Raw genomic sequence first — 17806 nt, 5'->3', positions numbered from 1 at the left:
TACTAGTCAGCCTTACTGCAAACTTGATTATGAATCTGTATCTATACTCGATATTCTACAGAGTTATTAAGACATGCAACTATGAATGACCTTTCCCTAATACTTCCATGTTGTATGAATAAAACTCTTAACTTAAAAAAACAACAACAACAACAACAAAGAATATGCATGACGAGACCCAAGCAACACCTTGTTGTTGAACTGATTTTTAATTATGATCAAAATGTTTCGATGATAATCGTCCAGGTTTAACATCTAATCATATCAATATCTTGTATCCTGGTACGGATCATCGAATGTTTAAAAAAAAAGTCATATATAGACTCCCCTCCCCTGAACCTGGTCGTTGTCCATTTATACTGTAAATACGAAGCGTATGCCATGCAATGTATTTAAAAACCAAAGTCATAAGTAAGCTAATATAGAGGTATTATTACAGATGACTCCAATGCTTGAGTTTTTTCTAAACAGCTAAAGTCAAAATTATGGGTTTTTTTTTGCGAAAATAATATGAAATCAACAATAACATTGCTCTTTTAATTTGAGCATAAACGAATGCTAAAATGTTACAGGTGCAGAATTTTATAACAACGAGCATTAGTTTATTACATGAATATGTTTAAACATGCATTTCATGTTATCGCAAGCTTAGTATGTAATTAGTCAGAAATCATTACAGATACACCAGAGCTTTGTCTAGTTGATTAGAGAACATACTTTCTGGTTTCTTATTATCAAAACATTTCTCAGCATTGCTATTGTAATGATATCGCTCTACATAAGTATATATGTTTTTTTTATTTGAATTAACATTTGATGCATGACAGAGACAAATATCGTAAGTAACTATGGTCGTGGCAGTAGATATTTTTTGTCCGGAGTTGAGATCCTGTTTTATTGGGTTTTTTTTTTCGGAATATGTGTAAATCATTTGTATCTTATGCCCCTGTTTTTAAAGATGCAAATGCTTATAATATATTTTCTTAAGTACGATTGTTTTACAACGCATATTTTCCTCCTTATGATAAATATATGATGATGGGGAAAAAACCTGCAAACATAACTCTTTGGTCGTGGAACATAAATTTATAGCCCCCTCTCCCCCTCCCCCCATACACACACATAAAAAAGAATAACCCAATCCATCCCTTTCAATTACAGATTATGCTCCCCATGTTGTTGACGATAATTATTAATAAGCTATGATAAGTTATTTTAGTGATGATTGGTCAATATGACTTATCTTTCCAAATTCTGTTTAACCCTCAAAAATCGCAGAAACATATTTTCCATCGACAATCTCAACATTTCGAACAATGGAAACAATGAATTGGTATACATTGAAAATAAGTTTTATTTATTTATTTTTCGTTGAAATAGATCAGTTAATGGAAACATTGTTCTATAACCTGTAACATGACATGTATATGTACAATTAATCTTCAGTGGAAAATTCCGTACAAAAGTACAAATACACATAACAGAATAATGGCAGAAATGTTCAAAAACCAATTCGTCTTTTTGTCGATGTATAGTTTTTGTTTTAATAACATTTTCCCTCTGTCAGGGTCATGTTCCACCGAAACGTCATGGTTTATTGTTCCATTTTTGTGAATTTCACTGGAAATGTCGTGTTTTATAGATGTACCTGGAAATAGATGAATTAGACATCATATCACATTTAGCGCTTTCAAAACATTACAAAACAATTAAGATATTTTTTGGACAAAAGTTAAATATTTCTTTTTGCACTTGTAAATAAAACACCTAGATCGTAAGACGGCCGACATTTTCCTACCAAAATGCCGGTCCCGGTGATATCCGGATTAGACAGGTTTTACTGCATTTACGAATAATACCATAAATAGTGATCACCGTAATTATTGTTTTCATTATTTACGTAGTTTGTGATTATTCATCCCTTTCAGTATCAAAATATAATATCAATATGCTTAAATGCCCTTTTAGGTTCGTATGCACTTTTTCGCTTGGATTGGCTTTATGGGCGTTGGCCTCTTAGCACATTCACAACACATGTCGCCTAGGTTACACATAAAATACAGATACATAGATATATTTCATGTCTTACTAATATAAACTGTTATTGATGATGATAATTACTCATTAGCAGATATTTAATTTCTCAATTTTACGAAATTATTATTGATAGAACATACCTAATACTTACTCAATATACATATAAATTAAGAAAAAAATTACATTTATTATGTCAGTCCGGCAACTAGTGTTACATCTTTATTTAAATTTTATCTCTTTTTTTAAGTGTTAAATAAAGGAACACAAGTTTGTTCAATGTATTGTATATCCTTCTTTTAATTGAATTGGTTTTGAAGCAACATATCCTTCAATAAAGAATATTCTTCCCAAATCATATAAAAAAAGTCTTGTTGTACTGTTACGACAACTATAATTAGCTGGTAGTCCTAATGAAGCCTAATTTGACATTATCAAACTCTTAATTTATATTGAAAGGTGGTTTCATCTTGTAAGTTATTGGACAATGTTGTGGAATTGCAGATGTAAGACACTGCTGGTGGACATTATTCTCCTGGTTTTGTCGTAACCTGTTTAGGAATGAAATTGGTGCAGCTGATTAAAAGCAAATGCCTTGATTCAGCCTTGTATTATAATGCAATGTAAAACAGCAGGTCATATTCCTTGGCATGCCAATATCCCTTTAGTGGGGGGCATTGACCGCAATATCCTTGATGCGACATGGTCCTCTTTACAGTTGGCTGGTTGTGGCGTAACGTTGGATGCATCATGTGTATTTTCCAAGCTCCTACACGAGCTGTACTAACGAAAATCATGTTTAATTGAGACATGTACTTACGGCTACTGAATGGAGTATCCATTGCTTCTTCCTTAGAAGAGGTAGATAAGGCAAGTACCTCTGGTTTCCTTAAGGGCCCAATAGGTTCTGTTGTCCAAAATGTTAAACCGTCAATCTTCAAAAAAATAAACAAATACATATCAATTTAATAGACACAAATTTCGTGATTCAATAAACATAGAATGTGTTCAATATATATTGTGGATGGTGGATTCAAAATATGTGGTGGATGGTGGATTCAATATATATTGTAGGTGGTGGATTCAATTTATGTTGGGGGTGGTGGATTCAATATATGTTGGGGTGATGGATTAAATATATATTGTTGGTGGTGGATTCAATATATATTGTGGGTGGTGGATTCAATATATATTGTGGGTGGTGGATTCAATATATGTTGTTGGTGGTGGAGTCAATATATATTGTTGGTGGTGGATTCAATATATATTATAGGGTGGTGGATTCAATATATGAAAAATAGAAAAGACACATTACCTGTTTTGATGGTTGTCGTTTTGTACACAAGCTGACAAAAATGGCTACGACTGCTGTTTCAATAAGGACCATAGCAGCAAAATATGTGAAGTGGATTTTTGAAATCACTGCCGGTCGATCGTCGACTTCACCACATTTCGGAGAAGGGTATATAAAGTCCAGAATCATTCTAGTGATTCCTGTTACTTGGCCCAACCATCATACCCCAGAAGGCTCCCTGAAACATTCATTACAAATCAGACTCCACACAATATCGCAGCTGAAACATTGTAATACTGATTAACAAAAGTTTACCATATAAAACCTGTTAACCATGGTTCAAATTTTATCCGCGGGATAACTTAAGTTTGAATCGAAACGGTTGTCATATTCGCTGTGATATATCATTATTTATGTTCCAGATATATGTTTTTTTTTCTTCTTCTTCTTTTTGTATATATTTACCCTAAAAATTGTGAAAAAATTCAACCCTTAAAGATAGCAACCTTTAATGTATATTAATATTTTTTAGATTTTCTCCGTCATTCATTAAACTGGCATTGTATACAAATATTTCAAGCACTAATCTACTATCTGATAAAAAACCACTATATATCCATAAGGATAATTAGGGATCTTACACGTAAAACAGTAGTTCTGGGAAGCATTGTAAGTATAAGGCTGGGAAATCACAGTCTCAGGTTTAAGATTGCAAGTTAGATATAATTATCTGGTTTGTCGATTGAAGGTTTAGAATTAATCTATAGCGTAAAAACGAGTATCATAGTTTGACATTTAAACACTCAAATGATACATTAACGCAATACCAATATAGCGTTTAAAATGTGTTTATACACTCTTTAGATGTACAATTTATTTATACAATACCAGTTTAGCGCTTGGGAAATATCTATATATTTCCAGTTTATCTCCCGATGTTTACAATTTATTAATATGATACAATGATATAATATTTAGCGCTTATATTCATAAAATACCAGTTTAGCGCTAAGTTGTAACTTTATATCGATACTATACATTAGAAAATGTACACAGACTGTAGCTTATTCCAGATACCAGTGAATTAAAATAATAATAATAAAAAACCCCCAAAAAACCCAACAAATGTATGGTATTCATGAAACCGTTTTCAGCATCAAGAATTAATAGTTTCTCGCCTGTTCGTTGACTCTTGGTACGAATACCGCCAGAAGGAAAACAGAGCAGATTGGTGGGGCTAAGTATCCCGTGACAGCCTGTATATACATAAAAAGTTGTCCCTGCTGTGCGGCCTTAATCAGGGGGATCCATGCTATACTGACGCCAACCAGAATGACTACAAACACCCTGAAAGTATATAAATAATCCATGGTATACTATCACCCTGAAAATATATAAAATAATCCATGGTATACTTACACCAATAACTTCAAACACCCAGAAAGTATATAAAACAATCCATGGTATACTTACACCAATAACTACAAACACCCTAAAAGTATATGAAATAATAAAACAATTTATGGTATACAAACACCCACCAAAATAATGAAAAACACACGAAAAGATTAAAAAATAATATATGCAATATTGGCACAAATCAATATTACGACACACATTCCTAAAGAATATACAATAATCCATGCGTTATTGACGCACACCTAAATTACGACAAACATTCGACAACAATGTACAATAATTCATGTTATATTGACACACACCAAACGTTTGACAAACACGCGACAATAATACACCATAATCCATGTTATATTGACATACACCCAAATCATAATCCATGGTTTACTAACACCCGTCAAAATAGCGCAACCTATAGCATGAGTATTGCTTGGATAAGAAAACTGAATGTTGAATAAATGGCAAGTAGAGACTTACAAGGGTAATAGAGTTAAGTCATGTTAACGCTACCAGTCCTGAACGGCTTAAGATATTGTTATTGTGAACTCAGTAAGGGAAATAGGTGTAAATTGTTTAAATTACTGCATATCCTAAATGACTGATATCATTACAAGTAGGAGATCCAATGTTGTATTAATGAAGGGGCAGTGCCAAACAGGTAAAATGTTTGCATAGATTTGGAGTAGACCTAAGACATTTGTGTCCTCGTCGAAAATTTTGATTTAAAGAAACATGTTTGTTTATTTGTATCAGATGCTCCCTCTGAAACAATTCCGGCGAGAGGAATGAGTTTACAAAATACTCCAAGATTAGTATTAGTAATTGACAGTCTTCTTTTGCTATAACCAAAAATAGATCTACTTTATCTTATTTATGTTTAAGTGAAGAAATTGCTTGATTGATGATCCGGATCGGGTAATGAGTCATTAGTATTGATTAAAAAGAAATGTTGACGGAAGTCAGACAATGAGCCATTTCTGGTATGCAATAAGATTGATTAAGTCTTCCTTGCAATCATGAAGTTCCATCTATTGAGGATAATGATTTTGGCGATAACTGTGTTCATTTGTCGCAAACTTTTAACTTGTCTTTTCGTCGGTTAATCACGAATGAATGCTTGTCTATGTAGACATGTACAAATTCATTAATATTTTCCCTTTTTTGATATAATTGTCTAGGTTAATGATAATGCTTGATGATCTTTCTTGTGGTCATTATCTCAATTTTCATTTGGCCTAAGTTATTGACATATATTTAAATATCAAGCATTATTGATTATGCAGCTACACCTTTCTTTTCCCAAACTGGTCTCGTACAATCTTTAACTTTTGCCTGAATTATTTAAATTTCTGTTTTGTCTATCGCTGGTTTTGTTCCAAAAAGAAATGCAAAATGCCGACCAAAGTGTATATTCCGGTTCCAGTGTTACGTAGGAATGAATATTCTTCAAATTTGCATTTTACGGAACATTTTCACTTTGTAAGTATTCTTTGTAGTTTTCACACCTTCTCATACGACGACACATACGCTACAGCTAATTGGGGATACACCTATCAGAGAACGTTTCCATCATTACTTAACTTTATATAGAAATTCTAAACCCAATAATGATATTCAACGGACAAATTTGAGTTAAAGAAATTTCTTTCTTTAAGGGATCGTTGACAAAACCAGTGCCCGAACTATTAGGAACATATAAATAATACATAATGAACTGTAAACTCACTTCCCCACGATGAGGAGTTCCCGTTCCCCTGCTTGTTTCCGGAACTTTCTCCATATATCCATAGTGAACACTGTGGCAGCGCTGTTAAAGACTGAGGTCAGAGAACTCATTAACGCCGCCATCATAACCGACATCATCAGACCACGCATGCCTAAAATATAATATCGATGTTAGGGAGATAATCAATGCCGTCATCATCACAGACATTATCAGAAAACGACCCCCTCCCCCCCTCCAAAAAAAAGAACACCAGAAAACAACAAAAAACCACGATGCTGACGTCTTATCGTAACTGACATCAGACCACGCATGTTTAAAACACAATCCAGACATCAATAGCACATTAACGCCAGCATCATTACCGACATCAAATTGATTCCAAATGAACTCGCCAATAAGTGATTTCTAGTTTTCGCTAAAATGAATGTTTGTATCTTCCTCATAGACGTGTATTTTGTAATAGAATGAAGTTGAAAAAGTAACTTTTTACAGCTCTGAGGAACACATAATTATATACACTGTGATTTTATGACAAGGAAGTGATATTAATGGCACGGGGTTTTTGACAAACATTGTATCATCATGTAATATTTTGTGTATAGGCCAATGGCACCCTTACACGTAATATTCATCAAAGTTGTGACAGTTTGCTATTCAGTTAAATCATATATTGTGTGATTATTGCTGAAGCAAAGCTTACCTATAGGAGCTAATCCAAGTATTAGTTGTGGATAGGCAATATTGGAACATCCTACGGGATTCTCGCAGACCTCCATGCAGGTATCGGCATCATTGCAAGCCACTGACTCTGTTTAGTACGAATAGGTCATAGACAGTTAACATTAATGATATATCGAAACCAGGGCCTCCAAACTCTAGACAGATGTTCAAACCATTCGAGCTACCTGGCCACCGACGCTCAGCCCAGTTCGGTTACGCTACATTCCTCCCTTCTTCAACAAAGTCGTCGATCCTTAAATCACACATGGAATCATATACCACCTCCGTGGCTATTTAGATGATCGCCAAATGAAACAGGAGAGGACAAGTGCAACGATCATACACTTTATCCTCATTGCTCTGGATGGCATGCGACGGGACTCCAATATTTTGTCAGTGAGGTAGTAGCCAACTAGTACAAGGTGACTCCCCCACAAAATGACCCTTGCTGTTCATGGGGCGATAAACTCAGAAAATAATAATAATGATAATAAAAAAACCCCCAAAAATGGATCTTATTTTGGAAACGCAACATTAAATGGATTCCACCTACAACAGCACATATACCGATTGTCCGACCGATTGTCCGACCGATTGTCGTCGATAAAACAGATAACTATATCCCACGGAATATTTGGACTTTTTCTCCTTATTATTGGTATTATCAATAACTTTGTATCTTTAAAGTCCATCAGTCCGTGGTCTGCCTAAAAGACAATCGAGGAAGTAACTATGAACAGCCACAGACATATCAAAGAGCACGATAATAGCCACACTTCAAAGCATACGCCAGATTCCATGTAGTGCAAAAGCAAATACCAAATTTCCCAATGATAGCATCATATAAACCATAGAAGTTTCCCACATTTGACCTAAAAACTCTTCTAATTACGGTACAATTATAAATTTTACCTGGAAATAGGACTCTACTAATCATGCCAGGCATAATTATGAGAAACAGAGGTAGGAACTTTAGAAACCCTGCCATGATCGTCGCACCTCTTGCGTGACCGATGTTTTTGGCGGCCAGAACTCTCTGTACGATGACCTACCAGAAAGAAAGGAATACAACATATAATGACATTCTGTATCATTTATTATGGTCATCAGTCGCCTATTCCTGTCGTTAGAGATACATCTTTTTTTTGCTTGAACGATTGTAACACGATTACGACATTTTCATTTTACAACATTAATATCGAAAAGTGGTCTGTATATTTTGTATGAGTAGATATTGTGGTAACCTCTCCAGGAGTGATGAAATGACGTCATCATTTCAATTAAATGATATAAATACTGGTGACCGGATTCGTTAAAGTGAAATATCTGCCTCAACATGTTGTCATACAGCAAGACAGATAGGAAAAATCAAATTATTTCTGATATTTATGTTTCCAATCTCATATCAATTACTCAATTGATGAAAGTTCATATTTGCCATATGAAAATCCAAGGAATTGGTTTTAAACCTGCTCAATATCAATTCTGACCTTAACCGTACCTGATCTGCACACCAATACCAAGTCGATACGAACGTTGACCTTATAAGGACTCCTGGCCATGGAAGGTCAGAGGTCACGGGGTCACGGAGAATGTGGAATGCATCCTCTCTAGGTAGCCCACATGAAGAGTTGGAATAGATTCCTAATGTCGAATTCCCAGTAATATTAAAAACACCTTTCGTCTCAGGAATGGCTTCAAAGTATTTATACATCAATCCGCCGATTCCTCCAACTTTTACAAACGCTGGAAAAAAATAAAATAAAATTAATAAATAAATAAAAAAAATCAATCAAGATGTTTGAATGAATACCATTAGATAAATATTTACTCTGCCACATCAAATAATATATATAGAAATTATCCTTGTTGGAGCTATACACCTGTAATCAGCTATTTATAGATCGTCCACACATATGGTTAGCTGCTCACACGAAACAGAGAACGTGATTTAACACAATTCACTCAATCATATTTTGTTGATGTACTTTCTTTCTATTTGAGTTTTACATGTTTTCATCTACGTTACTCTCCGTAGAATTGGGATAAAGAACCTTTGAAACTTTATATATAAATCATATATAAGCCATATGTAGTATATTTCTAATTTGAGAAACATTAATATTTACAAAACAACATATAATTTATGTCAGAGTATTTATAACTTTGATCCCTCAGTTAAGTAATAGGGGAACGTCTAATTGACAGTTTTGGCGATACCGGAATGAAATTGACTAAACTTGTGATTTATATCTTAATTTCGCACCCAGTACTGATAGAGTTACCGCTCCTCCTAACATGATGATTGTCTGCAATGTGTCGGTAAATATTACAGCGGCCAGTCCACCTACAAGAGGTAAAAACACCTGCTGCATTAACAATGCATAACACATTAGATAACAATGGATTTAGGTTGGATGTACGTGACTGGAATATCGCTTCATCAACATATGACCTAAAATCAATGTACCATTGACCCAGTTATTTGTGATCTCATATACGCTGTAAATAAACATTTTTTTTATGAGTTTTAACTTAACTCGGAACGGCCTTGTCACACACTACCGATGTACATAGCCGGGACTAATCTTGAGTGAACCATGAGACAAACAGCAGAAAAACAATAAAAACAAAACAAAACAACAGCAATTAGTCATTGCGTTGTTTTATGTGTACCAGTCGTCAATGTTGTGCTCCAATATATATGTAACTTTGGGGAGCCAAATCGGCTAAGTCTGTCGAGCCCTAGAGAGGACAGCTGGCAGTAAACATATTTTCAATCAGACATATATGGCGCTATTCTCGAAAATCATGAAAAATACAGTATTTGAAAATAACTAGTAAAATAATTGTCCGCTTTATCGTTAGAATATCGCAAAAGAGAAACCAGCAGTTTTTCCGAAAACAGCGAAAATACAAACTATCGATCGTTAAACTAACTTCTAAGGAATTGGTTAATGTTACATCTACAGTAGCATAAAAAAAATCGACCTCAGTTTATTACTTTCATCGTCATTTACTCAAGATATTCAGGCTAAAAAAATACTCATGACGCTTAACCTTGTAATTAGGGGAACATGTTTATCAAACTACTAGAGCTAACACGACCTGCTATGAATGGTCGGGTGGCACAGTGGTTACACACTTGCCTTTTATCTAGGCGACCTGGGTTCGATTCCCCGATCGGACGTAAACAGGTATGGGGTCACCTGCCCGACCACGTGGGTTTTCCCCATATACTCTGGTTTCCTCCCACAGTAAGACCCCACGCGCGCGTCCATCTGGCCAACACGCATGATCAATATAAGTTAATATAACTTGTTTCGCAATTGTTGTGAAAGAGAAGTATATATGATATTACCTGCTATTGTATAAACAGCGGTGATAGCAAGCAGTGCAATGATGGAAACATATGTATCCCAGCCCAGAGCCTGCTGTACAAACACAGAACCAGCGTAAATGTCAACCTGTAAATAAAGTATGAAGATATGATTGCAAGACACAGCAATATTTCAATTTTTTTTGTAAAAAAGCATTTTCATTATCTTAAAAGTGTAACCAGCCCGTGACGTAAAAATCCATGCTGCCTTTTCATTGGCTGAAATTCAAAGGTGTAATAATTTCTAAAAGAGAAAAGTACATCAAGTCATCGAATTTTAAAAAAAAGTAAGTGTTCTTTTATTAAACACAGCTAAACGGTTTATTTAGTTCAATGTTACATGATTAGCAAGTACCATCGACCAATGTTACTGATAACTGAAGATGTTGGTTGGAAAATGTTATCACGAGATACTTCCGGTAGTAATTAAGTTATTTATAGTAACACTACATTAAAATGCCGATATCAATACGCTTTTAGTAACATACATTCCATGCCAAAATACTCAATCATGTGTTGACACCGTGCTCAAAGAATGCTCATGAATCTGAGGAAACCATACAGAAATGACACTTTAGATGCTTTGAAGAAAATATATAATGGCTGAAATGGATCTGCTATAATATCTACGATTCCAGTCCAAATAGTGTCGTATAGAAATTATTCAAAATCATTACGCATCATTTTGTTTGATATACTCACCGATATTTTCGTACATATGTATAAAAACAGCGCTAAGCAGCTAAGGTACATTCTAAGTCTGGTTCCACCGAAACGTTTCTGTAGAAATTCCGGAATCGTGAATAGCTGAAAAAAAATCAATAAAACGAGACGCAAGTCAGCAAATGTGATCAGAATTTACATGAAACACACTCACATTTTAAAACGCCACAAAACAGTGCCTACACCAGGGCACCGGATATATTTGGACTGCATCGTAATGTTCAATAAAGGTTAAATACTCAGTCATTGTGAGTTAGTTTCATTTCATCAAAGCAATTAATCTTGAAATTATGATAAAGGTAAAATATCCATTAATAGTCGTGAATAACAATTAAAGTATGGTTTTATCGTATGAAGCAACGGAAAGTTAATGCTATATATAGTCATTGTTTAAAATTCCAAGGTGGTCGACATTTTGCTATCATCGAGGTCAGAATAACATAGACAAAACAATACACCATGTAAAGTATGGTCCTTTCTGACTTCTGAGAAATACATTTTGATTTCAATTAAACCCCTTGAAAAATTAAAACCATCGAAAAAACAAAATTGATAGTAAAACAACATTTCATCAACATATATGTCACTCTATCAAAACACAATTAAATTAAAAGCCACTTCCTCCCCCCCCCCCCCCCCCCCCCCTCCAAAAAAAAGGATGTGATTTATTTTAGATTAGATGACTTACTCCATTTCGGTCTCTGTGTTTCGTGTTATGACACATTTATCAGAAATGAAATGGGGAAATCTATTTAAAATGAGACTGGATACCGGAATTCACTTGTGTATAAATACTAGTGTTTACATATACTTACCCCAGAGGAGAGGTAGATAGGTAGGAACACCCATCCTAGTAACGGTAAACAGATAGCCGCCTAAATAAACAAGAGACAGGTAAACAGACAGGTAAATAGGAAAATATGATGTCGACAACATATACCATCAATTTACAACAATATTGATATTTGCTCTTCAGCATCCCTCGCTTTCTTTTCTTCATAAAAAACTAGAATTCTCCTATTGTGTTTTTTTGTATCTTTTCGAAACTAAAAGTTGTCGTTGAATAACAGATTTTTAGAGAAAACAAATCAGGTCAAAATGATAGATTTTCATTACAAAACATCACTGATGATACTTAAAAAACAAACTATCTATTGTTTTGTACTCATTTTACGGTATTATTACATGGATAAAACCATATTGAGATGTGGAATGCACTTGCTTGACTTTTGTGTACATATTAATAATCCCATATGCTTGATAATATTTTAAATAAACTTCCATATATGCGTACATAGCTATCTTAAATAGTATACTGAAGATATTACTTCCACACCTATTATGTAATAAAATTACTACAGGAAAACAAAACTGGGCAATATTCATAAAAAAATATAATAATATTGTGTTCGAACCACTTTGACACAGTAACGTTTCTGTGTATATCAGAACTAAGTATTATTATTATTATGGTAAACTTACTCCCCATTCAAATGCAACCACACCAATACCCGAGGCTGCACCGCTGCCGGCTAGACCTATAAAATGCTCACTCCCAATATTACTGGAAAACAGCGAGGCACCAATCTAGAACAAAAGAATTAATCAATAAAAGACATTTGATTATTTATGTTTTTTTGTGTATATTCCTACCAAATATACAAATGTGCATACTGTAACGTTTGTATTTTGTATGTTCAAATTTTATCGAAAAAAAAAAAAAATAACAAAAAAAAACCACAGTCAAAATTCAGCGAAATTCTTCTAGTGCAAAAAATTGCTAGAATGAGAATACCGCTAAATTGTGTACGTTTATGGTCTTCTTAAACGTGCACAGATGGTTTGATTCCTTTGTTTTGTAAATCGACAAAGCAAATATCTTAATGTATGATCTTTAATATGGTGAGATTTGTCTGTATCATTTTAATTAAAAAAAAACCCAAATAGAGCTTTATTTTTACTAATGTAGAGAAGTTTGATAGCGTGCTCGCAAACTATAATACATTCATAGCAACTAGCTGAAATACCACCATTTGATATACACAGTTCAATTTCTATACATATGTTATATAATTATTTAATGTTTTAGATAAGTTATTCTACATTATATCAAACAAATAACATATATATGCAGAAAAATTAGTGTCAAAATCTTCTGACAAGTTAAATAAAAGAAAATGATTATTTACCGGAAACCACAGCATGGATCTTCCAGCTAGGAAGTAGCCTTTTACTGTATTTTTTTCCTTCCTGCACATTGACTGCAACACATAAGGTCGAGAAAGAAAAGTTAGAATGTATGGACAATTTGTTCATGCTGTCGTGCTCCGTACGTATGCCCAATTAAATGTCTAACAATTTTGGTGTGACGTCCTTAGTACTGTCAGATTAATACGAAGATGGGTTTTTGGAGAAACGACAGCAAAAGAAAACATGAAACCATAAATAGAATGAACAAACAAAGGAACGGAAAGAGAGCGTTCTCAAGCATTGTTACAGACCAGCTGAAGTCATCTGATTTTAGTTCTTTATTGTTTTACAACCAACCAGCAATTGCTGTCATTTAGGGTGAAACATATTGGCCTCATTCGTTATTAATTCGTGATATTTATTAACAAACATTATTATTGATAAAGCAATAAACAAAATTAACGTTTGGAAACAACTTTCGTTTTCTTAAATGTTTAGAGTGAAACCTGTCTATAAATGCCGCTCAAGGAAGTTGAAAGAAAGTGACCTTAAAAGTTCGACTGCTTTTAAAAAGAGGAGTTTTCATAAAATTTGTCTTCTGCATGATGTATGTATCCTGACCATAATTGAACAATAAAAATCCAAAATTCAATATTTTTTTTTTTTTTTTTTGTTAAATATTATTATGATCAGAGCATTTAAACATGCCTGGCACAATAATACACGAGACTTCATATCACAAGGTCAAGATCTCGGATTTGGTCTGCTGAGTGAAGTGGTTATTTCCTCGAGTATTGCCCTCAGCTCTCGTTGCGTCACTCGACCTGCTTTAGAGAACAGTGCTTGAGGTAAGATAGGCATTCTAACAGTTGTTTTCCCCACAAAGTGTGATACGTTGGTTCAATAAAGGTTTATTGATAAAAATATCATTTTACAGCTGAAATGTGACGCATAGTTTCACAATCTTATTGTGTGCTGTAAAATTGTAGTACTAATTCAATGTTTTGTCTTCGAGAACACAATTCAAATCATATCTTCCTATGCTATGATTTTAGTGGTATTTGGTTTAGCTAAATTTTTAATAATAACACCTTGATTTGACAAAGACAATGGTTATGTTTAAACACGTCATATGTCAATAGTAATAATTGACAAAATCTTTTTAAATAATCTCAATAAATATCTCAAGGAACGCCATGTGAACCAATGGAATATAATTATCATAAAGTTTTACTGATGAATAAGATAGAATATTATCAAAGTGGATGTTTGTATCATGCAGTTTTCACTTTGGTTAGACTTCCGGGCATCCTTTTTGGATTTCCAAAATTTATCTCAAATCTGACAAGTCATTGAAGGAGGTAACAGCCATATGGTGTCCCTAGCAACACTGACGAGTCCTAGAAGGAAATTTAACACACTGATAAGCCCCAGAAGGACGAAACAGTTGTTGGTATTTCTAGAATCACTGACGAGATCTAGATAGAAGAAACAGCTATATAATGTTCCTAGCAACATTGATGAGTACAAGAAGGACGAAACAGCTGTATGGTGTCCCTAGCATCACTGATATTTCTTAAATCAAGATAATTTGTATCATCCTATTAAGGAACATTAAAGGGGCATTCTTCCGTTTGAATAAAGTTTACGTCGTCAAATTTAAACTTACTCGAAAATACGTATTTTTTCCAAGTGGTAAATGTTATAATCTTTACATTTATAAAGCAATTTTACTCTCAAGATAGACCAAAGTTTTTCCAGTATTAATTCATGAACATTCTTAATTCGACCCGAAGTATCACTAATTAACGGAACGTCATACGGTATTTGTATACGATACGCATTTGTCTTGTACATTTCGGCGTTAATTTAATTACATGTAGGCACACACACTCATATAATCATCGTTCGGACAAACATTTAATCAATTTTCCGATGTCCGAACGAAGGAATGGCCCTTTAAAGAATGATAGTTTTAAGTGGGGGTGTGCAGTGGGTTTATTTGAAGGAGATTATTAAAAAAGCATATATATTTACTTACCCATAATCCAACGACAAGTACCAGTACAAAGTACACGACAAGAACTAAGATGTCCACCCAATGGTCCAGTCCAGCTTTCATGGCGAAAATATTAAAGGTGAATACCTTTTTAAACTTCAATAACGACTCCTAAACCATCAAATTCAAAGAAACACTAAAACAGCTTAGGATGACTTCCGTTGCATAGAGCACTGCAACACACTTTACATATATGTTTCTAAAACGGTGATCCCTTACATTATCTGGTCCAATCGTAACATCAAAAATTATATGTATGTCAAAAGGGTCAAGCCTGCTATGGTATAAACGTTATCTAATCTGCTCGTAAATGGGAGATACCTCTCAAGTGTTTACAGATCTGAATCTCAGCAAATACACTTTAAGGACGTCCAATGTTTCTATCAACAAACTCCAGATAATGTTCAGGTTAGCAGTTAAGCTCTTCGTTTACATTCCGTTAATGGTGTGAAATTGGTTACCTCTCCTGTCTTTATTTACCTATTTTGTTTATATTTGTATATAGAGTACAATACTACTATGTTTTATTTTGAAAATAAATGATGATAATTTATTTAGGCATTGATGTCAATTGTTTTTAGTTTCATCGGGGTATGAAAACAATTTTGTTTGCAAACTGTATGAATCCGCGTAAAACATGTTTTATGTACAATTTTACTGGTTTTTTATGGGATTCTTTTTCTCAAATAAATACGCAACGTCAATTGTCGTATTGTGACGTCACATTTTTTGCGCCATTCTCGAAATTATTTTTATAGTGGTATGAAAAAAACAACTCAACCAATCAAAAAGCCGCATTCTGCGTACAAACAATGGAAAATTAAGTATTTAATATATGACCATCAACATGTCCGATACAACAACGTCTTATATCATCAAGTTTCGCACCTAGTCTCCCAAATAGCTCAGAGAGGCTTCAAGCCTAATAGAAGACCTCGATGATAAATACCAAATGTCATTGCCACCAATGATGTACCAATGAATTAAATTTTCAAGAAAAACAAGCTCTTTTGTATATTACCATGCGAGTTAATGTTATTATATGTTTTTCCTTTTCAGAAAATGTCAGTGCTGTAGTAAATTGTGTTTTTGTCCGTGCTTTTGAGGCTGTCATATATTTTCCCCTGTATGTATGATCTGATATAAGTACATATATGTTATATCATTTTCTACTATTGACGATACAAACATCGACGAGCCAGGGGTCGAACTTAGGACGGACGCTACTATATCAGACATACAATTTGAACTCAATGACATAATCGACATACTTAAATCTTTATCTATATACAAAGCTGTAGGTCATGATGGGATTAGTCACAGTATGTTAAAAAATACTGCAGTATCTGTAGTTTATCCTTTATCATTAATTTTTAGATACTCGTTGGATACTGGTGTCTTTCCAGAACATTGGAAATTAGCAATAGTTATGCCATTATTTAAGAATGGGGATAAACATGTTTCTTCAAATTATAGACCTATATCATTACTCAGTACTATTGGTAAAGTTTTTGAACGCTTAGTTGTGAAATTTTTGAATAATCATTTACTTGAAAACTCACTTATATATAAATACCAGTCAGGTTTCCAACCTGGTTACTCTACCGTTCATCAAATGATAGAAATTTATCATACTGTTTGTGAAAATTTGGAAAAAAAGCAACCAACGTGTCTAGTTTTTTGTGATATCTCCAAAGCGTTCGATCGTGTGTGGCACAAGGGACTAAATGTAAAATTAGCTAATTATGGAATAAACGGAAAACTTTTAAAATGGTTAAATAATTATATCAGAAACCGGAAACAACAAGTTTTCGTAGGAATTCGTAAATCTTCCGTCAGAACTACTAATGCTGGCGTTCCACAAGGGTCAGTATTGGGTCCTCTTCTTTTTATCCTATATATAAATGACATATCAGATAACCTTGAAAGTCTTTCTAAATTATTTGCTGATGATACCTCCTTATTATGTTCTGGTCGATCGCTCTTGGAAATTGAAACGAAAATAAATAAAGACTTAGTTAAAATTCAAAATTGGGCAGAAATATGGCTGGTGAAATTCAACCCTCTGAAAACGGAAGCTTTACTTATATCAAACAATGAACACGAACATGTTGTAGATATAAGCTTTAATAATGTGGATGTAGAATTTGTTGATAACCATAAACACCTAGGAGTTACTTTAGATGCAAATTGCAAATGGTCCACTCATATTGACAACATTTGTAAAAAGGTATCAAAACAGGTAAGTATCCTCCGAAAGCTCTT

At 33.9% G+C, this 17806-nt stretch overlaps 1 pseudogene; it reads right to left on the bottom strand.

Moving 5' to 3' along the window:
* Positions 1–1338: 1338 nt before the first annotated feature.
* Positions 1339–15803, bottom strand: LOC117329824 (annotated as a pseudogene).
* Positions 15804–17806: the final 2003 nt, after the last annotated feature.

This window comes from Pecten maximus, chromosome 6, assembly GCF_902652985.1.
Source record: "Pecten maximus chromosome 6, xPecMax1.1, whole genome shotgun sequence".
Classification (NCBI taxonomy): Eukaryota; Metazoa; Mollusca; class Bivalvia; order Pectinida; family Pectinidae; genus Pecten; species Pecten maximus.
Note: the sequence above shows the minus strand (reverse complement) of the source record. Positions and strands in the feature narration are given on the sequence as shown.